Source organism: Rhipicephalus microplus, chromosome 7, assembly GCF_043290135.1.
Source record: "Rhipicephalus microplus isolate Deutch F79 chromosome 7, USDA_Rmic, whole genome shotgun sequence".
NCBI classification, from domain to species: domain Eukaryota; kingdom Metazoa; phylum Arthropoda; class Arachnida; order Ixodida; family Ixodidae; genus Rhipicephalus; species Rhipicephalus microplus.
Window position 1 is genome coordinate 22,956,154 of NC_134706.1, and position 26,790 is coordinate 22,982,943.

The 26,790-nt window shown below is 44.3% G+C and overlaps 1 long non-coding RNA gene across 1 annotated transcript in view; it reads left to right on the plus strand.

Annotated features, from left to right (window-relative positions):
- LOC119179335 (uncharacterized) overlaps window positions 1-13,633 on the plus strand; it is a 33,936-nt gene extending 20,303 nt beyond the window's left edge. The window contains exon 2 of the long non-coding RNA XR_012884623.1: window positions 13,244-13,633. This is a non-coding gene — a long non-coding RNA (uncharacterized LOC119179335). The remainder of the gene's footprint in view (window positions 1-13,243) is intronic.
- Window positions 13,634-26,790: the final 13,157 nt, after the last annotated feature.

A 26,790-nucleotide genomic window follows, 5' to 3' on the forward strand; every position in this document is an offset into this window, starting at 1 on the left:
GACGTCCAAACGCAGATGTCGTCCGCGTACATTGACAATCTGACAGTACTTGGCAGATGCTCATTGAGAGCTACTAACGTCAGGTTGAATAGTAAAGGGCTAAGTATGCCACCCTGGGGAACACCACGGTGGCTGTAATGTAGCGAAGTGCCACCATCCTCGGTTCTCACGAAAAAGGATCGCTCAGAGAGATAGCTGCGTAGCCACTGAAACATCCGACCACCCACTCCTACCTCCTTGAGAGCGGTGAGGACAGCTTTATGTGTGACGTTATCGTACGCCCCTTTAACATCAAGAAATAAAGAAGCGCAGAGACGCTTACGGCCTTTTTCGTGTTGCACGTAGCTGACCAGGTCTATGACGCTATCAATTGATGACCGGCCACGGCGAAATCCCGTCATAGCGTTCGGGTAGATGTTGTGATGCTCCAGGAACCATTCTAGCCGTCCAAGTACCATCCTCTCCATCACTTTGCCCAAGCAACTAGCCAGTGCAATCGGGTGGTATGATGTGAGCACCAATGGTGACTTGCCAGGCTTCAGTAATGGAACCAAACGGCTGGTCTTCCAGTTAACTGAAAGGCTGCCCTCTCGCCACGAATCGTTGTATATCTCGAGGAGGGCACTTCTCGCACACTCACCAAGGTGACACAGTGCTCTGTATGATATTCCAACAGGCCCGGGTGCTGATGTCCGTCTACACAAAGCCAGTGCTGCTTTAAGCTCATGAATAGAAAAAAATTTGTCCATGTGGTGATCGTGTGATGTCGTGCCACCACTTGAGAGCGTGGAGATGTTGGGATCTGTGAGTTGACCAGATAAGTTGGCACAGAACTCTTCTGCCACGTCGACCTCCGATCTCTGTTGAGAGAGGGCTAGAGCCTTGAATGGAGACCGCTGAATGGGAGATGTCCGGAGCCCTCTTATTGTCCTCCACAAGTGTGATAAAGGCTTGCGAGGATCTAACGAAGCGCAGAAGGCTGCCCAACGTTGTGACTCGAGCTTGTCTATGCGGCGTTGTATCTTCTTCTGAAGACGTCTAGCGATTCGTAAATCGTCGGTTGCTTTCTTGCGTCGGTACCTTCGTTTCACATGCCGTCGGAGAGCCCGAAGTCATCGTAATTCCACATCAAATTCGGTTACTCTCGAAGAGCATGTGAGGGTGCATACTGTGTCTTGCACTGTGGACTTGATCACCTCTTCTAAGTCAAATGAGGTGTTCTCTTGACAGCGTTCTTCCATGAGAGATTCAAACTTGGTCCAGTCCACTCTTTGGATAGTTTCGCGTACCTTGCAAGGTGATAATCTTCTGATCTTGACATATGTGGGAATGTGGTCGCTCCCATGTGTTTCTATGTCCGCAAACCATCCGGCACATCTGACGAGACCTCGAGAAACAAAAGCCAAGTCAAGGCAACTGCTGTATCCAGGGCCACGTAAAAATGTTGGGCTGCCATCATTTAACAAGCGCAGCTCGTTGTCTGAAGCAAACGTTATCAGACTTTTACCCTTTGCGCTGATCTTCGGGGTCCCCCATAGTGTATGGTGGGCGTTGAATTCTCCGATAATCCCCCATGGGCCAGGAGTGATGATAGAATGTGTCTTAGTCTTCTGTGGTCAAATCTACTTGATGGCGACAGGTATGCACCGACAACAGTGACAGTAAGACCCCTTTTCTTGACTGTTAAGTATATATATTGGTTGTCGTTGTCAGGTGGTACAGGCCGAATAATGTAGGTCAGGTCACGTCGAATAAACAGCAGGAGCTTGCTGTTTCCACTATAACAAGCCGACATAAATGATTCGTATCCGGAGAGTCTAATAGCGCTCGATAAATTTGGTTCGCAGATGACGATGATGGGAAACATATTGGTGGAAACGAACCGACGGAAATCAGCAATGCGTGATTTCAGTACCCGTGCATTCCACTGAAAAATTGTTGCTTTTTTGACCTCTTTCCTGAAAGACAGTGGCTGGTGGGCCATTATCTACTCAAGAGCCGCCAGTACTGGACTCAGAGCGTCCAGTACTTGAAGTGCACTTTTGGCTGACGTTGTGCGCATGTTGTTTAACACCGTGCGAATGGCATTAATTATGGGTCGCAGAAGAGCAATCACTTGCTTATCCAAGCTCCGCTGCTCCTCTGTTGTCGCAGCTTGCTCTGATGAATGCGGCTTCTGATGTGGTTCTTCCACAAGTTGGGTGCGCGTAAGTGGCGGCCACTCTTCAGTAGAGAGAGATCTACTTGTTCTCTGTCTTCCATCGTCTGCATTCGCCGTGGTGTACCCTGCAGTGGGCGCCGTTCCCAGATGCGTTGGCTTACTTCTTGTAGTTGACTGCGTTCTTCGCGAAGATCCTCGACGGTGACGTCGTCGTCTTCGCCGGACTTTTTTCGCTTCCTCTTTGTGGGTAGAGCTGTCTCGCACCATTTGTCTAAGAATAGTAAACTCTTTCGTTATGCGTGGACAGTCTTTGGAAGATGCACTGTGGGCACCTTGACAATTAGGGCACTTTAGTATGGTTGCGCTGCATTTGTCGTCGGTGTGTGGTTCTGAGCATCGGGGGCACACTTCGGAGTTTCTGCACGCTCCCTGCACATGACCGATCTTCTGGCACTTATTACATCGCATAGGTTTTGAAATAAATGGTCGGACCTGGTGACTAAAGTGGCCAACCTTCACATGGGAGGGTAGACAGTCCCCTTAGAACGTAATTCTCCCACAATGTGTGTTACCAAGGCGGCTGACATTCACAATGACGTTATCTTCATTTGCCGGTTTTATTAGCACTGAAAGATCCGAGTTTGGAATTTTAGTGGCGTTGTCATAAATGACTCCTGTTGAAGTGGTGCTATCAGCTGGTATTATAGACTTGACATTGATGTTACCCAGTTGCGTTACTTTTTGGAGCGCGATTAGCGCACGTGGGTTCAGCACATCGACTGCCAAGATGTTCTTTTTTGCGTTTAGACGTATTTCTTTGATCTGATGTGGCGTAATATTCTCGAGATACACAGAGAGCGCTTGCCTGTTGAGCCCGCGTAGACTGTCGGTAGCCTTCAGTGGCACAAACAGGATTGTGAGGCCATCGCTGAGGGGCAGTTTTCACGGTTGTCGTGCTTGATGCCGAAGATGCATTGACGATCCGTCGTTTAGCCTTGCGGTACAGGACGGGTTGGAAGCCGCCGTCCGAGGACTTGTCGCTTGATGCGGAGTACAGCTCAGTGTCATCACTCTCACTAGACGCGTTTCCTCGCTTCCTCGAAGCAGTCCCCGCGGTCGAACCGGACTCGGACGGTGCCCCGTGAGGTTGAACATCCATCACCACGATATATGGGGCGATAGACCCCACAACTGCGGCGAAAAATCCAGAAAAGCACAAAGGGGAGCAAGATGTGTTCCGTAAACGAATCACTTCGTCTTCCTCCCTCGTTGGAAGAGAAGATCACCACATATATGCACAGAATGAATGAATGTGCACTAGTATGGTACTGCATTTTATATAGAAGGACTGCAAAAAGTACCTCATGTGACTTATGAGACCTTTCAGAACTGTGCATGTATTTATCTGTTCCTCCAAACTGTGATGAGCTGAAGATATTATTCGATGGTTTCTAACATTGAATATTTTTATGTGTTTCCAAGGAGGGCTTCATTTGTTTTCAGGTTTTTAATATATGCAATAACTTGGATTTTATATATGCATGCACTTAAGCATATCCAGTTTAGCTGTGTTAAAAAACTTGCCAAAACTTCTGTACGGTGCTCTGGTGCAATCTTATGATCGGTATCTGTCCCATCAAAAGTTTTGGGCATGCTTTATTACATTATAGGGTATTTTGACAATTGACATGTGAAAGCCACAGTGCTTGGCTGTAATCTCAAAACCAATGTCTGTCTCATCAAGAAGTGTCAGATGCATTTTGTATAGGTTAAAGAATATTTGAACTACCAGCAAAGTGCTGAAGCCTTCAACACAGCACTGATCCGCAATCACCATCCAGCTTAAAAGTAATTTGTAGTGCTCTCTAACATGTTCAAATCAAGTTATGAAACACTGCATTGATCTACTTGCTTTGATTCTTAATACCAGTGTGTCTGACTTTTTGGAGGCACTTGTATTATAATAATCTTCTATTTCTCTGATTTCTTACCGGGGTGCACTCAAGGGTAGTGATATTTGTTTACCTTGGCACACTTATTGTGATATTACTGTTTAAATCCTTTCATTTTGTATATATGTACGCCACTTTTGCAGTAGCCTCACATTGGGCTGCCTTATTTGAAATTAAAAAAATACACCATCCGCAAATGTTCCACGCTGTGCTTGGTTCCAATCTAATCACTAATATCTTTTGTATCATAATGTTTGGGGTGTGTTTTATTGCATTGGAGAACATTTCGGCTGCCTCCCATACAGGGTTCAGTTCCAATATAATGACCGATATCTGTGACTTTATGAACAGTTCGGTGCAGTTTGTCATTTTAGAGAATAATTTGACTAAAGACAACGTCCAGAAGTCTTCGATACAGGGTGCAGTTCCAATATTATGACCGATATCTGTGACTTAATGAACGGTTGTGTGTCGTTTGTTGTTTTATAGAATACCTTGAGTAAAGACAACGTACAGAAGTCTTGTATTAAGGTTTAAATTCTAATATAATGGCCAATATCTGTGATTTCTTCATGAACAGTTGGGTGTCGTCTGTCATTTTAAAAAATACTTTGACTGAAGACAACTTCCAGAAGTCTTTCATTAAGGATTCACTTCTAAAATTATGACTGATATCTGTGACTTCATGAACAGTTGGGTGTCGTTTGTCGTTTCAGAGAATACTTTGACTAAAGACAACGTCCAGAAGTCTTCCATACAGGGTTCAGTTCCAATATTATGACCGATATCTGTGACTTCATGAACAGTTGGGTGTGTCTTGTCGCTTTAGAGAATTCTTTGACGAAAGGCAACGGCGGCGGTCAGATCTGCAATGCAGCAGAGGGTGCTAAGAATCTCTGGACTACAGGCCGCCATTGGAACCTGAACTTGGCAACGTTTAACGCTAGAACCTTATCTAGTGAGGGAAGTCTAGCTGTACTATTCGAGGTGCTAGAGGGTGTTAAATGGGATATAATAGGGCTCAGTGAGGTTAGGAGGACAGATGAGGCCTATACGGTGCTATAGAATGGGCACGTCTTTCGCTATCGGGGCTTGGCAGACAGAAGAGAACTGGGAGTGGGGTTCCTAATTCACAGAAACATGGCTGGCAACATAGAGTAATATTATAGCATCAATGAAAGGGTGGTAGGTATTGTAATTAAACTGAATAAAAGATACAAGATGAAAGTAGTACAGGCTTACGCGCCTACATCCAGCCATGATGACGCTTCAGTTGGAGCTTCTATGAAGACGTGGAATCGGCAATGAGTCAGGTAAAAACACAGTATACTATAGTGATGGGCGACGTTAATGCAAAGATAGGGAAGAAGCAGGCTGGAGACCAGGCAGTAGGAGATTATGGCATCGGCACTAGAAACGCCAGAGGAGAGCTACTAGTAGAATTCGCAGAACGCAATAATTTACGGATTTTGAATACCTTCTACCGAAAACGAGAAAACCGCAAGTGGACATGGAGGAGCCCTAATGACGAAAATAAGAACGAAATAGACTTTATAATGACTGCACATCCAGGAATCGTGCAGGATGTGGAAGTGGTTGGCAAGGTACGATGCAGTGACCATAGAATGGTACGGTCTCGAATTCGCCTAGACTTGAAGAAGGAACGACAGAAACGGATACGCAAGAAGCCAATCAATGAGCCAGCACTGAGAGGGAAAGTACAGGAATTCAGAGTGTCGCTGCAGAACAGGTACTCGGCCCTTAGTGAGCAAACCAACCTTAGCGTAGATGCAATGAATGATAATCTGACGAGTATCATTACGGAGTGTGCAGTGGAAGTTGGAGGCAGGGTAGTTAGAGAGGACACTGGCAAGCTTTCCCAGGAAACGAAGAACCTAATTAAGAAGCGTCAAATCATGAAAGTGTCAAGTACAACAGACGAAATAGAACTGGCAGAGCTTTCGAAGTTGATTAATAGACGTAAAGTATGCGATGTAAGAAGGTATAACATGAAGAGAATGGAACACGCTCTGAAAAACGGAGGAAGCTTCAAAGCAGTGAAGAGGAAACTTGGGATAGGGAAAAGTCGGATGTATGCACTAAGGGACAAAGAAGGCAAAATAACTACCAATATGGATAGGATAGTCAAAATAGTGGAGGAGCTTTACAAAAATCTGTACAGTAGACGAGACAACCACGACCTTAATACGATAAGAACTAGCAGTAACCCAGATGACACCCCACCAGTAATGATAGAAGAAGTCAGAAAAGCTTTGGAGAGCATGCAAAGAGGCAAAGCTGCTGGTGAGAATCAGGTAACATCAGATCTGCTGAAAGATGGAGGACAGGTTGTGTTAGAAAAACTAGCCACCCTGTTTACAAGGTGTCTCCTGACGGGAGACACCTCGTACCAGAGTCTTGAAAAAGCGCTAACATCATCTTAATACATAAGAAAGGAGATGACAAGGACTTGAAGAATTACAGGCCGATCAGCTTGCTCTCTATAGTGTACAAGCTATTTACAAAGGTAATTGCTAACAAAGTAAAGAAAACATTACAATTCAATCAACCAAAGGAACAAGCAGGATTTCAAACAGGCTACTCAACAATTGACCACATTCATACTATCAATCAGGTAATAGAGATATGCTCAGAGTATAACCAACCACTATACATAGCCTTCATAGATTACGAGAAGGCGTTTGATTCCGTAGAAATATCCGCCGTCATGCAGACACTGCGGAATCAGGGCGTAGATGAAGTATATATAAAGATTCTGGAAGAAATCGACAGGGGATCAACTGCTACCATAGTGCTTCATAAAGAAAGCAACAGAATACCAATCAAGAAGGGTGTAAGGCAGGCGGACACAATCTCCCCAAAGCTATTTACCGCGTGCTTAAAGGAGGTTTTCAGAAGCCTAGAATGTGAACAGTTAGGGATAAGAGTTAATGGAGAATACCTTAGTTTTCTGCGCTTCGCCGATGACATTGCATTGCTGAGTAACTCAGGGGACGAATTGCAACTCATGATTACGGAGTTACACCAGGAGAGCAGAAAGGTGGGTCTTAAAATTAATCTGCAGAAAACGAAAGTAATGTACAAGAACCTCGGAAAGGAACAGCGCTTCGAGATAGGTATTAGTGCACTTGAAGTTGTAAAAGACTATGTCTACTTAGGGCAAGTAATAACCGCAGAGCCTAACCACGAGATTGAAGTAACTAGAAGAATAAGAATGGGGTGGAGCACATTCGCCAAGCACTCTCAAATTATTACAGGTAGAGTGCCATTATCCCTTGAGAGGAAGGTATATTACAGCTGTATCTTGCCGGTACTTAGCTACGGAGCAGAAACCTGGAGACTCATAAAGAGGGTTCAGCTTAAATTGAGGACGCCGCAGCGAGCAATAGAAAGAAAAATGGTAGGTGTAACCTTGAGAGACAAGAAGAGAGCGGAGTGGATTAGGGGACAAACGGGGGTGTAGGATATCATAGTTGAAATAAATAAGAGGAAATGGACATGGGCCGGGCATGTAGCACGTAGACAGGATAACCGCTGGTCATTAAGAGTAACTAACTGGATTCCTAGAGAAGGAAAGTGGATTCTCCCGCTTCTCCCGCTTCCTAGAGAAGGAAGCGGGAGAAGGAAAGTCTTGCATTAAGGTTTCAGTTCTAATATAATGACTGATATCTGTGACTTTATGAACAGTTGGGTGTCGTCTGCCGTTTTAGAGAATACTTTGACTAAGGACAACGTCCGGAAATCTTGCATTAAGGTTTCAGGACTAATATTTTGGCCAATATCTGCGACTTCATAAACAGTTGGGTGTCGCTTGTCGTGTTAGAGAATACTTTGACTGAAGACAACGTCCAGAAGTCTTCCATTAAGGATTCAGTTCCAATATTATGAACGATATCTGTGACTTCATGAACAGTTGGGTGTCGTTTTAGAGAATACTTTGACTAAAGACAACGTCCAGAAGTCTTCCATACGGGGTTCAGTTCCAATATTATGACCGCCATCTGTGACTTAATGAACAGTTGGCTGTCATCTGCTGTTTTAGAGAATACTTTGCCTAAAGACACCGTCCAGAGTCTTCTAGACAGGGTTCAGTCCCAATATTATGGCCGATATCTGCGACTTCATGAACAGTTGGGTGTTGTCTGTCGTTTTAGAGAATACTTTGACTAAAGACAACGCCCAGAAGTCTTTCATACAGGGGTAAGTTGCAATATTATGACCGATATCTGTCACATCATGAAGTGTCAGGCATAGTTAGTTGCATTAGAGCACAATTCGACTATGGAAAATGCCCGAAGGCATTCTACGCAGTATTTGGTTCCTATCTTATGGCCAATATCAGTTGTATCAATAAGAACCAGGTGTGCTTTGTTGCATTAGAGGATATTTCGAACATGCACATCCGCCGAAAGCCTGCTACTCTGGCCTCAATTGTAGTCTTATGACTGACTTAAATTTGTCAGATCATGAAGTTGCGGCGTGAATATTAAGTTGACTGATATAAACTATGTTGGTAAATATACTGAAGGTTCCAGCATATGCAAGATATTGTTAGTAACTTTGGTAGGGCAGGTATAGAAACCCGGTGGTTTTAAACCTTATCAGGAGGGCAGCCACGCCTCATTCACCACAGAGAGGAGGGGGGGGGAGAGCTCAATGTCAACTCCATATATTAACATAATAGGGAGGGGGTGCTAAGTAAGCCCTGGGGAGGGGCACTGGGACAAACTTTTGCCCCCCCCCCCCACCTCCTTAAGGAGAACCCTGCACACGCCTATGATAGACGTACAGGATGCTAGACGCAAATGTTCATTCGCGGGAGCGGCGCAACCACCGATGTTGATTTCTGGTTCATACCGCTGTAGTTACTTTGGGCACTGAAATGTCAATTACTTCTAAAATAGCCTAAACTGTGGTGGTTGAAGCACTATCAACTTGTTAACGTGTTCTCATATCCTCTAAAACATACATTCCCGCTCCAGTTGAGAACGTGCCGTTCTGTGCTGAACTTGGACAGTTCTAAGTCAAAAGATTAAGCAACATTGTGCATCGGCCTTGAACGCGTGGGCGTCAACGCGGTCGACGCGTGCCAGTAGTTGCGCGCCCTTTTCCTCCACAGGCGCGACTAGACGCTTTTGACGAGTAGGCGCGTGCATACGCGTGCCAGTGGTTGGCACTTAAGGCAGGACCGGCGACTGGCGTGGCAACGCCGGCGTGACGCAACGAAACGAACGCAGGCGCGCACGCGCACCGTGTCACGTCCAGGTGTATTGGCGCCATGACTGTGGCATGTAGCCATGTTGTCACATGACACGCATCTCATGATTATCATGTTTGCACAAGTCACATATCTTCGTCATTCATTGAGGTCATGTAATACCAAATTTGGCAAATGTGAAGCTAGCAAAACGGCCGCGTTCGCATCATGAGTGTGGCGTGTAGTCATGTTGTTACATGACACGCATGACGTACGTGATTATCATGTTTGTATGTGTCATTTACCTATGTCGTCCATTCACGTACCATGATACCGAATTTCGTATATGTCACGCTTACGAAATGGCCGTGAGCGTATACTGAGCATGGCATGTAGTCATGTTGTTACATGGAGCGCATGTCACGTTAATCATGTTTGCACCAGTCTCATACTTTCATCCTCCATTCAAGTCCCGGTATATGAAATTTGGTATAAGTGAAGCTAGCGAAATGACCGCCTGTGCATCATGAGTGTGGCATGTAGTCATGTTATTACACGACATGCATCTCATGATTATGTTAGGGTGTGTCACTTGTGTTTGCAGTGTAATCATGTAATAACATACCAGTTTTTTAACAATCCGTGTGAATGGAACCTCTGTATGAACTGCAGGACCATGAAATGTAAATCATGACATCCATGAAATACATGTCATGAATTTCTTGTTCCGACTAATCAAATATGTTCTTCATACAGTCATGTTATGCCATACCAAGTTTGGCATAGATACAATTATCTAAATGGCCAGGAGAGCTAAAAGTCGTAGGCGGCCAGATAGATAGATAGATAGATAGATAGATAGATAGATAGATAGATAGATAGATAGATAGATAGATAGATAGATAGATAGATAGATAGATAGATAGATAGATAGATAGATAGATAGATAGATAGATAGATAGATAGATACGCTCAAAGCCGCCTAAGTTCGCCAAGAAATGCTCGCATATGAAAGCTATGAATTTTTTTCCGCTTAACGGACGCATCACCGAACCGTCATGTCGTGCTTGCTGGTTCACTCATCAGAACGACGGCGTAAACAAGAACAGACGCAACAGTTTCATGCTCAACAACAACAACAACAAAAGACCTCAGTTGACGCTACTGTTGCGTTCTAAATTGCCCCGGCCGTAAAGGACTTGAGTTGTACCGATTTCCGTAGCTGTCACGAAGCAGAACGGCACGAGTGCTGAATACGGGCTGTTACAAATGTGCTGGCTTTGTGAATTACTGGCGTTCTCCACAGCCAGACCCATGAAAAATTATGATAGTGTAGGTCTACTGTTACTGTTTTGAGTAAGCTTAATGAAAAACCGTGATAACTTATATTATAAAGCTCAACACAGCCTCTAACCAAGGTTCGCACTATACACCAGGAGACTGACGACGCGCATGATAAGCATACAGACACCGCGACTACCAAACATTGTAGGTGGTGTCCTCCACCCAACATCGTGAACGTAAACTTCGAAGGCTCCAAGTTCCGGCTATGACAAGTGCTTGTGCGCACGTACGTTATACAGCTAAATCGTCAAATGTAGGCCAAGACCGCAATCACATTTCTCTTGCCATTGGTCTCCGCGATTGCAGGAGCTGTCTCGTAGACCTTGGTTATTCTTTTGTCCTTCACCAAGAAAGTGGACACGCATGTATTCCCATTCGCGATACATAGATATGGAGGACAACCATCAATGGTGCATTCTAATATTAATAAGAAAAAAGTTCAATGCACAAAAAGTAACAGATAGATGGACAATGCAAGTGCGAAGACGAAAACCACCGGGACCATTCATGTAGGACAAAATGAGCTTGCTACCATTTGTTGAAAGATACATTGCTCGTGGGAGCACTTCGTCGCTTTGGCAACATGTGTATGCGTAAATTTACGCATTTAGGCGTTACAAAATTAGCGTTGAAGTGTTTGCCTCGAACTCTGTGTCATGCGGTGCTCTCTTGCACTTAAAATGTGAGTTGCAGCTCATCAAATTGACTGAATATTTTTCTATAGTGCCCGCAGTTCGCTTTGATAGGCTTCCTACTTTATTGAAGCGAGGTAGGACGGAAGGAAGAAGCTTGTCAGGTCTTTGAATTATCTAGAAACTGCACATCAACTACAACGAAAGAGAAGGGCCCTTGTGTACGTTTGCTTTCGGACGACTTTCCTTGCACTATCCAGGTATGGCCAGCGCGGTGATGAGGGCTGCGTTTATTGCAGGGGGCGGCATTTATTGCAGCGCCGCCTGGGCAGTGTGTGATGTCTATAGAAGCAGCCCTAGACTGCACACGACAGCACAACGCGTAGGACAAAGAACGGAACTCGCACCTATAAAATGCGAAATGCACATCCCGTAACTACGTCGTCACTGTGTCAAATCAGCGCGTAGGCATTGCAGCCTTTGTTTCTGGCTCAAATATTAGCTTCAGAAACATTGTTTGGGCTCATTTGGTAGGCCACGCTACAGTGTCTTTCAAGTATAGGGCCAACGCCAACTAAGTGGCGTCCGTATGTACAAAGCCTCCTCTATTTATGACTCTTTCATGCCAGCGGTGATTCGAATGTGCGTCAAGGCGCCGTAGGGCTGAGAGTCTACCGTAGCGTCCTCTCTCAGTGCTATTTAAAGTCATAATGCCGTACCTGATCACTTCGAGGTGGCAGCACCACCCCAAGAAGCGAATAACGCAGGTACTGATAGAAGTTGGTGGTGGTGGTGGGAAACATTTATTAAGAAAAGCAGAGAGAGTTGCACTACAAATGCACTTGGGTGGTCTCCTTATTCCAGAAGTCTACTGGAGGTCATCGCTGCTCGGGCGTGGGCCAGCAAGGAGCGCTGAGCATCCCGGGTGGAGCAGCCGAGCAGAAACTCCTCCAAAGCTTCTCTTTTGGGTAGAGGGAAGGGGGGTGAAAAAGGAAGAGGTATAGCTGGGCATACTGCAATTATGTGGTACGTGTCGGCCAGCACCCCACAGTGCGCACAGTAGCCGTGTATACCCGGCATGAAATGCTGGGCGGCTGCAGGACACAAGAAGGTGTTCGTCTGCAAGCGTCTCAAAGTCGCTCGTCCGCTTTAGAGAGACCCCGTGTGGGTTCTGGGTAAAGACGGCGCGAGTTTCGATAGTAATCAAGGATTTCACGGTACTGCGTAGGAGCTGAGGTGCCAGGGAAGGACGCGGAGCACGAGAAATGTTTGGCGCGTCTGAAACATTATGGGAAAGTGCACCAAAAGCGCTTACGTTTAGGGATGCAGCTTGGGCGAGTTGGCTCGTGCCTTCCTCATCTTGCGTCCGCCTGAATTTTCTGAGAGCGATTATTTAGGCGTGTCGGTAAACGAAACTTGACGACATGTTGTGCGCTAAAAGCCAGGGACATGAGGGAGAGGACAACACAATGTGCTTGTGCTGTCCTCTCTCTCATGTCTCTGTCTTTTAGCGCTCAACTTGTCAAGTTATGAATTTTCTATCTCAAATTTCTATTTCCGCAGACCAGGTAGTCACGGGTCCAATCGCGGCTTCTGCGAATTTGAATAAAGTTTTCTTCTGGTTTATTCATTTTATTGTGTTCATGTACGTTTAAACAGTGTCATATCTGTGACAAATCTTTTTAAGATGAAATTTTGGTGGCCCCTGAAACACATTAGTATAAAATATTTCGAAAGCAAGAGCATGGAGTGCGACACACTTGATTGTTATGTGGTAGGTACCAAAGCTCTCTTGGTGAGTATAACGAATTTCAGTATTTATGGAAGTGGATAACGAATGGATTATGCCTAGTACATGTTATTCATTTTTCATTGAAATGCAACTCTCTAAAAATAAAAAGAAAAATAATAGTTCATGAAGTAACATTTATTGCAGGTACTGCCATATCAGGGTTGACATCTGGCCTCAGTGCGTACGCAAACTCTCGTATGATGTACGGCGCCATGCAAGGTGGTTACGGCGGCTATGGGTATGGCGGTTATGGTGCTGCTGCTGCAAATTCCGGCACTACTGGCGCTGCTAGCGCTGCTAGCACTGCCAATGCTACTGCCCCTTCTGCTGACCCCGGCAAGCCTGATGCTGTTGGCACACCTGCCTCTTCCACACCTGCTGAAAATGCAGCAGCGGGTGCCAGCTAATAACCGAGAAAAGCTGCTTGCCGCAGCTGTGTGCTCCAAGGAGGAAATGAATTGTACATATTAAACTGTGTTATTTTTGATATACGTGGTCTCCTTTCTGAAGTAAATAAATGCTTAGCACCAACCGCTTTTGAAGTTAAAAATACTTTTCCTCGTACGAAGGCGTATGCAATATGCGTGCAGTACCCATATGAGATTCACCGATACTGTGTTATTGTACACCAAGCTTTTTTTTTTGCGGCCGATTATATGGAGTCTTGAACAGCTGTCTGTCAAGACGGCTGTTCAAGCAATCCCTGCAACATTTTAGCAAATATTGCCAACGTAGGAGGTAAGCTACTGTAAATATGTTTCAATTACCTCAGCGAATATGTAACACACGCATTGTGACTCAGTATATAGATGTATACAGTTACGTATACGCCACTACGCGAATGATTTGCTGTTTCCTTAGCTGTTTCTGACCGCTGGAGCCCCCATTTCGAAATGGGTTTGATGTCGTAACAATCGTGGGTTGACAAAAAATAATAAGGAAATGCAGTACAAGAGATTAATAAAGTAAGGGTCAATAAAGTAAGTAATAAAGTAAGGGTAAAAAATTGCTATTTGCAACCTTTTAAGTCATTTATATCTCTTCTGAATCTTGTTTGCGTACTGCTTTTTTTGCGCTATGTAGTTGACATTATGTACAAATTAGGCCTGTCAAAATGTACTATTATCTCATGTCTTGGTGAGGCGTTTCAAGTTAAGAGAAAGGTAGAGCTGTATGAGCACAGCCATCATCGCACTGCTGCGAAAAACCGGGTTACAATGAGAATTTCCCTAACGCGTTCTAGAAGTCACTGGACTCCAAGATGTACCATAGTCTTCATTCTGGCATCTGTTGGTGCATGCTCTTTTTGTTATAAGCTAGTAACCGATTCTCCGACAACATGCGGTCTGTCGAATTTTTCCTTTCGTTCAATATACGCCATACCTTGGCGTACCAACTATACCGGCAAGTCGTCTTCCCACTATTCATCGGACGCCTCGATCGGAGGCTTCCTTCGTTCTTAAACAGGCGTCAAGGCTTTGTTAAAATGGCGCAGCGTCATCTGACGCTCCATTGGAAAAGACGGGACCACTGTTTTTTTTTAAGCCACACTTGCTTGACTTGGCGAAGGGAAACCTTTTTCGCAATGCTCTCATCTAGTGTTCATTTTTCGCTTTGTCTCTCGCTCCTTCGTTATCATAGGCACGTCGGTCCGCTTCATTGTGAACTTTCATTTACGTTTAGAAATATCCAAACACTGAAAAGCACGCAAGAAATTCTAATATTTCTCACGCTAACGTTGCGAGGGGCAGAGGTGGCAAGATTGGAAAGCAGCGGTTCGCCACGTCAAAAACTTTTCGTTGTGCAAGCCGAATAAACGTGTAAACTCTCCATGAAAGCTTCCTTGATTCCCTGGGCCACGAAATGAATGCCCTCGTTCAGATATATTGATCAAGTAGAGAGCATTGCAAGATTTCATTTATTTTATTTTATTTAACAATACTGTCAATCTCGTCAGGGATTTTTACTGGAGTGGGTTGGAAAGTGTCAACAAACATTCGATATTCACAAACTTATACAATTGTATAGGTGCAAAAAATCATGGTATAAAATGATAACAATTTTGGACCTACATTATTAACGAGGCACATGTCTCAGGCCCGTATTCACAAACGCTCCTCCACTTGACCCTTCACTCGAAACGTTCCTTAAGTAGCGTTTTCCCATTCACAAACCGCCCTTCACTTGAAACGCTTCCTTCACTTGAAAAAATCTTGAGCGTTTCCTCGAGATTGTCAAGGAAGCGATCGAGCTACCTTGAATCGTCCCTCGAGTGAAATATTTGCGCCAGCATCGCGTCCATGGCGGAGCCGGTCTCACTTTGACGGCGTTTCTCGATCAAATAGGCTGCCACCGCTGCGTTCTTGCGATAATGACGGTGCGCGTTTACTACGGCGCTGTCTTCGAACGGTTCAGCAACGGCTACTGTGGCGCCGGGACAAGTGGGCGTGGTGTCAAAAGGAGCACTCACCAGTGCCGTGATGTGTTGCGTTCCGTGCATGAGCCAGTGGATTACCTGCCTTCGGGTGTGCGTATACTCTTCGTGCGAGTGCTCCATGACTTACTGCGGACTCCAGTGCTTTGAAGTGTTTTGATGAAGCTCGCACACCGCATCAGTTCAAGCGTGGTGCGAAAGCTTGACAAGCAAGCGGCATAGCAAAAAAACTTTTGATGCGCTGGGTTCACCGTACTTTAGAGTTGCTTCCTCTCCGGTGAACCTTTGCTGCCCTAGCCGAAATTTACGACGAATCACACCTCCGTAAGACGACCATCTGTACCAATGAGAAGGTAAGTTCTCCTCTGTTTTTTTCTATTTTTTTCCTGCCTCGGTCAGATTACTATTAAAGACAGTTTAAGAAAAGCACAACACAATACATTGGGCGCAATGAGTGTGCTGCTGTAGCTACTACGCGTGAAACATAGCTTCTTTATACAGTGTCTATGCAGCTCACAATACCAATGAACAACCAAGTACACATCTAGGGGATCAAGCAGATGATCATGCTGTGTGAAACCTGCATGTACGCAAAAGTGCGTCGAGTGTCGTATGAAAACGCCAACATATGAAATATGAAGACAGCAAATACATAATGAGATTGTTTTTTTTAATTTAACCCCATTCCTACTCCCCTAAGAAGAATTGCTGGCTATGGCACTGATTTGTGCAATTAGATAATCAAATTATATACCCATATGCCTGGTCAGCTGCCCAAGTGCCTGAGCCAAACATGTGTCAAAATATTCAAAGCTCAATACTTCAACCATGTCTGTTCTTGAACGCGAGACATACTAATGAATGTGTGCACAGCTAGAATTAAAGAAAAATGCGGCTTTTGTATCCAAGCTATTACGTTTTTCTAACATTATTTCTTGCCTCTTTTGTGCAGGGGACCAGCTGCCGACAGAAGAACACAGAGAAAAGGCCTCCTAGAATCTGCCGTATTATTAATGCATTGCAGAATTTGCACGACTGTATACAAAAGCACAAAAACAGCAGTGAATGCGTGCAGCTACACTGAATTAGGCGCGCTATGGTGTATACTTCCTTAATCTTATTTATGATGTCCTCCGAGCTCGTTTTTTATCTTTACAATGTGTAGGTTGCATATGTTTGATTGATGAACACTTTTCATTTGCATTCTTATGTTTGCCATGTTGCTCCTAATCAGCCACATGTAATAAAGGTCCATTTGCCATTCACAACTTCTGCTTTGTTCATTTATCAATACATAATTATCGTCGTGTTTGTCTTTTCATGATGAGACAGGACTGCAAAAACCACTTCTCCGATTCTACAGGAAAGCAGTTCTAGGAAAATTAAACTTGTTTTATATAAAGCAGCACAACTCCTCTTCCACGGAACTGAGATGGCGTGGTTCTAACTGGTAGACTTGCTAATGATGCAGCAATAGCGGATATTTTATTTACAGGGTTCTGACCAGATGTATCCGCGATGACTGCAATATTCTTCAGCAGTTTTCACCGCTTTGTTGCACTGGTCTTCAATAAATCAGCAGAATAATATACGCTGCTCTTGACGACACTTTCTCGAAGGTTGAGAGAACCCACAGGATAGTTTTTAAAACAGAACAGCGCCAAAAGTCAGGGACGGCTTCAATTTTATGATTTCGAAAAAAATAAAACATCCCCTATAATTTATGTTGTGCCGGGGCTTTGGAATGCAGCACAGACACCACGATCCTTTTCAACAGGTATTTCCAGTAGTTATATTGCAAATAAAATCCAAAACATTAGTGCGAAAGTCATTCATGCACTAACGATTGTGCTTCTGAGCATGCAGATGAAGGAGACGGGAAAAAAATTTTAGACGTTGCCGCTGTGTGAACTTGGAGACGGAAGCTACACAAATTTAAAGGTTACTTCTATGCGGATCTGTCAAATTAGACGCATCCACAAATGCAGGGCAATTATAAAAACAATGCAAAAACAATAACTTATTTCTTGGAAGTTTAAAATGTTAAAGTTGACATACACACACACACCAGTCCCTGTTAACCGACTATATATGTTACTAAACGAAGAAAACAACTTTAAAATGTATTTTTCGCCAATAGTGAAAGAAAGGCACACGATCGCTTTTCTTAACTTGCGTAGCAGTCTAATTCGAACGCTCAGCCACGAGTATAACATGCCTAGTTTTTAACGCTACCCTGGTATAACCTTGAATATCAGTTGCGAGCAATGTCTTTCAAATTTCCTATTATACGCAGAGGAACGACTACGAAAGCGCCAAGGTGAAATTCGCAGTAAATGAGAAAAATAAACATTGCACAAGCCCCTGAAATTAGGAACTGTGCACGTACTCCCGTAGCGAGAACGAATTTACGTACGAGTAATCCTTATACATAATGCGGTGGTGAATGCTAAAAGCACGCCAACATAATGTGATATATAGTAAAAAATACTCATTCCACCGCGTTATACATTCAGTGGCTACATTAGTGATCAGAAGGCTCTCAGTAAAGCGAAAGTAAACAAAGCAACAAACCATCTATTGCACTTCCTGTCATCACGTAGTTCGTTAGTCACCCCGGCGAAAGTAGGCTCTCAAACGACACACACGCAAACACTACCGTAAATATAAACTGCAATTAATAGACGCATACAAGACAAAATAAACTAAGCAGGTAGACACATTGAGCAGCAGACGAAATGCCATCAGCTGTTCGTTCAGCTGCCTTGGTTCGATTGTTGCCAGACTTGAAGGAGGGTTTCGCTAACTCTATCAGCACAAGGCTTAGGGAAACAACACTACCACTCTAAATGCACGTATTTTGCTGTGATGTCAATTTAGAAAAAAGAATAACTAGAAAAGGCGTTCTCTTAATGTACATAGATAGGCGATTCTTAACCACAATTGGGAATACTCTCGTTATCAGGCGCTTTTCTCGGCGCATGCAGTTCACTCAAGTGAAGGGAGCATTTCCAAGGTCTCCCTTGGCGAAGGAAGTGTGGAGGAGCGTTAATGAAACGCAGCGGCCCCTTGAGTGGAGGAGCACGCTCCACCTTGACTTCGTAAAGTCGAGGGGAGCCCTTGAGTGAAGGAGCGTTCGTGAATACGGGCCTCAGTCACATGTGCACACACTGAAAAAAAGAACAGGAAAAAGAAAGAAAAAGGTAAGCATGCAACATACAAAGTTGGCACCGACTTCCACCTTTTTAAACCACAAATGTACTGGCAGGGAGGACAATGATCAGTACAATCCTGATAGCGTCGCTATCATGTAGCTGATAGATCAGCTTGGCGAGCAAGTTCGTAAAATTTGTTTACAGTGGGCTGCACAACCACCGTCTCGGGTAAAGCATTCCACTCTCGCACTGCCCGCGGGAAAAACGAAGAAGTAAAAGTATTGTTGGTGCATAAATATTCTTGCAGTGTAAGGTGATGCTTGTGACGGGTTTCTCTGGAAGTGTTGAAAGAAATGTAGGCGTTCGAATCTACTTTAGGTTTGTTGTGTAGGATTAGGTACATAAATTTGAGTCGGGATAGCATCGCACGACTGGCCAGCGTGTGAAGGCCAATATCTGTCAGCATTTGCGTAGGTGAATCGGTGCGCCTATATCTGTTACAAATAAAACGCGCGGCTTTGCGCTGGATCACCTCAACAGTGGCTATGTGTTTTTGGGTAGACGGGAACCATGCCACGCTCGCATATTCTAAGATAGGGCGTATAATCATCGCATAGGCCAAGAGCTTGGCTTCTCTTGTCGAGTATCGCAAGGCCCGCTTTAAAAACATTAGCTTCCGCATCGCTTTGCCAGTCACGTGAACTACATGCGCCGATCATCCGAGATCTGACGATATGACGACGCTCAAGTACTTGTACTGTGTGACTGTTTTAAGGATGATGCTATCAAAGCCATACGGGAAAGTAAGTTTGGATTTCTTTTTTGTTACTGTCATTACAACTGTTTTATCGAAGTTGATGACCATTTGCCAACTCTCGCTCCATTGTGCTAACAAGGCGAAATCATTGTTCAAGCTTATTTGATCTTGCTGGCTTTGCATTTCTTTATACAGGACGCAGTCATTTGCAAAAACCCTAATTTTAGATTGAACCCTACAAGTTATGTCGTTTATAAACAAAAAAAACAGGATAGGAGCCAAAACTGAACCCTGAGGTACTCCAGAAAGCACCGGCATAACTTCAGAAGTGCTGGCGCCTAACTGGACAAATTGGCGGCGGTCAGTTAAATAACACTTAATCCAGCGGAAGATTGGTCCATTCCCTAGAATATGTCTGAGTTTTTGAAGAAGCTTGGCATGGCAGACACGGTCAAATGCCTTTGAAAAGTCTAGTAGAACTATGTCTATTTGTGTCTGATCGTTTATTCCTTTAGCGAGATCATGCAGGATTTCTACAAGCTGGGTAACGGTAGCGAGACTAGCCCTGAAGCCATGTTGATGGGGATAGAGAACATTGTTTTCCTCGACGAACAGGGTAATAGATTTTAGTATAATATCCTCTAAAATTTTGCAGCAAGTACATGTGAGGGAAATAGGCCTATATTTATACGGAGAAGAACGATTACCAGATTTGTAGAAAGGCCCTATTTTTGCCATTTTCCATTTGGCTGGCAGGCATTGCTCTGAAACTGGCTTGTTGTAAAACAGACATAAGTATTTGCTTACGGCTTCGGCGTAGCGCTTCAGGAAGCAGTTCGGGATTCCGTCTGGGCCGGTGGACTTCTTATCGTCTAACTTCAATAGGAGTGAAAACACGCCTGCTTCGGTTATGACTGGTTCCCTCAGCGTCTCGTCTCGTTTCTCTCTATATTTTCTGGCCTGTAGGCATGCGCAATGCCATTGTCAGGAGCATATACGGAATGGAAAAAAACGTCAAACGTTTCTGCTTGTTGCTTTTCTCACTTGGGTGACAGTGGTTTTGCACTGCTTTTTTTACATCTATTATATCGCCAGAATTTTTAGGATGAATGTTGGATAAAGTTGCTAAGCGTTGTACTGCAGTAGTGCTGCCTTGCTAACTTTGTTTCTTCTTTTAGCAGCCTGTTTAATTAATTTATTTTTAGGTGGAAGTCCGGGTCCGGGAGGACCCTATTAGATTTCCTCAGTCTTTATTCTTCGTTTTATGTGAACTACATCTCGCGTGATCCATGGGTTGTACTTGTTAGTGTTCTTTTGAATTTGTGGGATATATTGCCTCAAGCAGTGCATAACATGTGCTTTGAACAAGAGCTAAATCTCGTCTAAGCCAGCCGAGCCGTCTGAGACCAGTTCATGGAAGTTGTAGTACTCATGGGCTAGGTAGGTCATAATGGCATCGTCATCTGCTCTGTTAAAGGCGTACACGGACTTTCTAGTACCACATTGAGCAACTTTTTCTGGAAGTGTTAGCGTACACAAAACCATATCAGGGTCAGATATTCCTTCAAGGACTTCGACGTTGTATTTCCCTTTCAAAAAGAAATCACTCAAAAAAAACGAGGTCCAAGATGGAGCTTGAAGTGCCCTGCACACGAGTAGGCTGAGAAAGAACTTGGGTAAGGTTGGAAGTGAACAGAAGACTTAGCAATATATTGTTTGTTACACTCGATGGGCATAGAGAGTTCCAAATAATATCGGGAAGATTGAAATCTCCTCCCATTATTATGCCACTCCCCGTCATGTGACCTTGCATATAATCTAGAAGCTGATCAAGATATGACGCTTCGGCTTGGGGGGGGGGGGGGGTTTATATACCACACCAACACAGACTTTATTCTGGCCTAGCTGAACCCTACACCAGACCGCCTCTACACCCGAAACGTCTGGCATCACTGCGTGACTTATGCCTTAATTGTTTTAGGAGCAAGGTGACACCACCGCCTCTAGCTGGTCTATTTTTTCGTATGATGAAATAATCCGGTGGAGCCACCTCACAGTTTCCAATATCATAATGTAACCAAGTCTCAGTCACACAAATAATGCCGGGTTCGAGTGCAATCAGGTTTGCTTCAAAGTGTTCGATTTTATTGATAAGGCTGCGCGCATTAACGTTAAGCACAACTAGCGTCGAGGGCGGTTTCGAGGTCGCCCGGCTTGTTCGTTGTCCCTGCTTTCGTTTTTTGCGACTTCCACTATGTCGTTACTCTGGTCATTCCAGGTGTACAGGCGATTAATAATTCTGACTTTATCGTAAGACAAGAAAACTTTGTCTTTCTGGTCTCGGTGTTCCTTTGTTCTTTCCCAGAGCTTTCTTCTAATTTCTATGACTACGAGCGAGAAATCCTCGCTAATTGAGTATTCCGTTCCTTTTAGCTTCTTGCAATTTTTAAGTATATTGTCTTTATCCCGATAGTCAAGTAACTTTAAGATTACAGGTCTGTTTTTAGGACTGCCAGTAGCCTTTCGTCCCTCAAGACGGTGAATTATTTCTATGCCAGCCGTTTTTATTCCAATCTTATCTTCAAAGATTCATTTTTCAACAGCGTCAAGCAGATCCTGGTGCGTTTCTGTTTCAAGTTTTTTGACACCATACACAACAAGGTTAGACCTACGGCCTCTGTTATCAAACTCGTCAATTTTTTTAGACAAAGATACTACCATAATTTCAAGTTCATCAACCCTTTCCACGCATTCAAGTACCTGCTTTTCCATTTTGCCTATTTTTTCTAACTTTTTATCTATAGCTGCAAGCTTTTGGTTGGTCACCATTTTTCGTTTTTTATCTCCTGGATATCCTTTGCAATTATTTTGAGCTGTTCTTCAAGCACAGTGTCTCGAGGCCCAGGATGAGTCTCGACGTCCCCCGCCAGCAGCAGCAACAAACGCAAGGAAGGCGATAAATCACAGAACCATTCAAGCAAAAGGGGTGGGCACGGCAGCAAAACCAGGCATACATTACTGCTACGAAAGCATTTGACAAATCGCTTTCTCACCTGGACGGCAAACAAGAAGGGGTTTGAGCGATGCATTTTGACGTTGCCGCCGCGCCCACTGAAGGATCCCTCGCCAAGACAGTCTCTTGAGTAGCAGCTCCGTGACGTCATGGTCTCGGACAATGTTGCGCCGTTCGCTGGGAAGTGACCGCCAACGCCATCCGGTGCCCGATGATAAGGCCAGGTATGTCCAGTGTTCGTGGGTAGGCGTTGAAAATCCATTGATGAGTTGCCCCATGTTGGTCCAGTTGAAGAAAGCAGCATGCCAAGCATAACCTGGACGGCAAACAAGAAGGGGTTTGAGCGATGCAATTTGGCATTGCCGCCGCGTCCACACATGAATGGATGGATTTTAGATGTATTTTGGATAGATGGATTTATACTTTTATACAATTTTATAGCAAGATTTATACAAATAATTGGCGCACTCGTGTTGCAGCGTTCGCGGCTCAAGCGTTCAGTGGGGCCTTTCAGTACTACAGCAACCACGGAAACACTTCGAAAAGCGGCACGTAGGGCACAGTGGAGTAAACCATGACAAAAATTTAGAAATATTTAGTTATTTATTAATATTTCCCTCTTCACAATTAAACACTAATGAAGAAACTTTCCTTTGTGTGCTGCAGAAATATGTTGATATGTTGTCACCGTTCAAAACATTATTTTGAATTTATATAAAAAATGCTCCAGATGTCTCAGTTTGCCCCAACCTGTGAAGTGAATCGAGACGCTGCGTCGAGCGAAACAAAACAGGTTGAAAAAATTCATTCCTTTAGCTTTTACAACAGAAAGTCTTGAGATTACTTTTGTGGGCCCTTACGCAATTCTAAGAACCCCAGTCCTTGGATTCGACGCATTGAGCCTAGTCAAAACTTATTTTATGCGCCTCTTGAGAGCATCTTTGGGAACACGAAAAAAGTCATAGTTTCGCCGCAAGGGCAGCGCAATGAATGCGATAGCAATAATTTGGAATCTAACGCTGAGAATGGCCAACAGATCGAAACATGCAGCGCGCTGCTCACGCGCAAATAACGCACAAAAACAACACACACAGGATGAGAGCTAGCCAGCAAGGTTTACAACTTGAAGCTTAGCGCATTGTTTAAACGAAAAGTCACAGCTTTGCTGCAACGATGAAGTAATAAACGCGATATCAACCATTTGGAAGTTTACGCGCAGAATGGAAAGTAGATCGTAACATGTCCCGTGTTTCTCAGGCACAAATGACGCACCAAACGTACTGACAGGTACGAATGCACGCGAACAAGCGTTTCAGTTATTACTTTGCTGTGTCTGAAAAGCGCGCGTTTTTCGCAACTGGAGTCTGCAATGAATGCAGTGACCTTTGTGCGCCCGCTAACAACAACAAAATTATTCCAGGTGAAGCCCGAGGCCAGCCAAGATGTATGATCCTCCCCTCCTCCCCACCGCAAGATAAAAGCATGCGAGAGAGCTTCGCTTCCATCCTCTAAGCGAGACAATGTACATGTGTCAAATCAAAGCGCACGCCACCGCGAGATGTAGTGGCCTGCGCTCATTGCGCCATCTTTTCCAGGTTTTTTTTATTTTTCTATTTTCAAGCACACAGAGAGGTATATATACACGGTGCATGGCGCCGACGCTGGCGGTGACAACCAGCCGAGAGTGTAGTTATAATTGCTATCGCGTTAAAACGACGCACGAAACGTAATCACAGGTACAGAAGGTACAGATATGAGTGCGAACTAACGGGTGCACCAGTTCTATTTTTTATTTAAATCGAAAATAAAGAAAATATTTTTCGCACCGTTCCTTGGCGATGGCTACCCCTTTTCACTTGATTGGTACAAATAAAGAAAAATAATAAAAAACAAACACATTTACGTATATACAGTCCTACATGGGTGAGAGCAAAAGTTCTATGGGCAGAACAAACACGTAGACGCCACGCTCACGTTTAATGATTGTCCGCTCAGTAGTCGTCACAAATCTTCGTTTCTGCGAAGAAGTGTTGCAGCGCCTTCATTGCTTTGCCATTTGTTTTGGATGGCCATGGACCTAGTATTTTATTCAACGCGAATGGCCACTTGGGATCGAACTTAAGGAGTTCCTGTTCTAGTCGCCTGTGGTGTGGGTCGTGCTACGGATAGTCGAGCAAGAGGTGACAGATATCCTCGTCGTCGTGGCCGCATGAACAAGCTGACGATGTTGAACGCTGAATGAGAAGCAGGAAGTGCTTTGTGTAAGCATTTCAGAGTCGTAGGCGATGTATCAGTGTGTCGATACGTCTTGGGAGGTCACGGTCTAATTGGTATTCAAGATTAGGATCAAGATAACTTAGGATCGATTAATTCGTTTTGTCTGTGAACCAGGTAGAGAGGCATAATTAATGTTTTGTTGTTTTTAAAATTCTATTTCCATCATATAGAGATAACGAAATGAGGCACGTTTGCGTAGAATTATGAGCGGTTTTCACCAACTCATCCGCCATTTCATTTCCCTTAACTCCACAGTGACTGGGAACCCACTGAAATGCCACTCGATGATTCAACTTTGTATCTTCTGAAAGCTCTTTTAGTATCGCTTATATTATACGCACATCAATGTGTCTTGAAGTGGCATTTTACACACAAGCGAGTGCTGCCAGAGAGTCCGTAATTAACACTCATTTTCTTGGTGTCGTTGACAGTTTAATATAGCTTATGACTAGTGAAATTGCTATGAGCTCCAACGTTCTGGAGAGGAGATGTGGCGCAAGCGACATGCGTATTCTTCGTGCATTTCCAGAATTTTAACTGCTGATGTTGCTCTCTCTTTGGTGACGGAGCTGTCAGTGTACACTTGAGTGTATCCTTGGCACCTGTCAAACAGATGATGTGATGCCAACTGCCGTGTGGCAACGATTGACACTTCATGTTTGCTGCGAAGCCAATCTATTGCCGTTTCATTAGTTGGTAGCTCAAACAGCCGTTGCGGGTAGTATTCGTCCAGTTGCCATTGTGTCGACACATGAAGCCTGCAAATGTTCTGTTGGTACACCTGGTGTATTTGCACCCCAGCATGGTTCACGATGTTGGATATGATCGGATGTGAGGGGTGTTGCGTGACTAGTCGAAAGAGGTGCCGACATGTCTCCATATTTCTAATTACTCTAAAGTTGGAGTCTCTTGCCTCTGCCAGTGTCAGAGAACTTCATGTTGTCTGTAGAACCCCCAGACATATGCGTAAGCTTCGTGCTTGCAACAGTTGAAGTCGGCGTAGAGACGTCTGCGAGATGTTGTGGAGAACTGGCGCAGAGTAGGAAATTTTCTGTCGAATTAGTGCACAATAAACGTGGAGTAGAGACTCTAATGTACCACCTTATTTTGTTCCCGTGATGCAACGTATAACATTTATGGTGCAGTTCACTTGATTTTCTAGATCAGAAATGCGCTGACTCCGTCTGAGATGGCTATATAAGGTAACACCAAGAAAGCGATGCTTTCATGTCACTTCGATTCTCTGGCCATACACCAAAAGCTTGAAGTTCTTCAATGTCTTTCACGTGGACCGCAGAACTACCGATTTTGCGTGAGAAATCTGCATGCCTCGCTCTTTGAAGTAATAACTTAAGTCCTTGTTGAACGTAATGTTCAATCATCTACAGCGATTTTTCAGACTTCCATATGCATATGTGGTCTCCCTACATGAATATGTTCAAGGCTTCGGGCAGCACTTTTGGAAGACCTGCCATTACAGCACTGAAAAAAAAACGGACTTAGAACGCTTCTTTGGGGTACACCTCTGCTCATGTTGAAGTGATCGCTGTCTCCGTTATTGGTTGAAATGTATATTGGTCTGTTACGCAGGAAGTTGGTGATCCATTGAAGGGTACGACCATGAACTCCTTGTGAGGTAAGCCCGTACAGCACAGAAAGGTGGCTGACAGAGACGAACGACTTTCTTAATATTGATACGTGTATGGAACTGTCGCTTCGGCACAGCTGAAATGGCACCCGAAAGGAGGAAGACGACAACGTGGTTGTTGTGGGTTGGTCTCTCGTGCTTCCCCCATTGGCCTGCATGACTCTGCGCTCTTTAAGCCGTTAGCAAGACCTGCTGACGGTGAATAAATCTTCCCCGTAACAATATCTGTGAACGCCGCAACAGCCATGTTTCCACACCTCGTATCATGTTCTACAAATGTAACGAGGTCAAAGACGCAGTCCATGGCGCATCGCCGTCTTCTGAAGCCAGCCATCTCATCTGGAAGAGAGTTGTAAGCTTCAATCCACCACTCTAATCTTGTGTCAACCTTTTTTTCCTTGACTTTA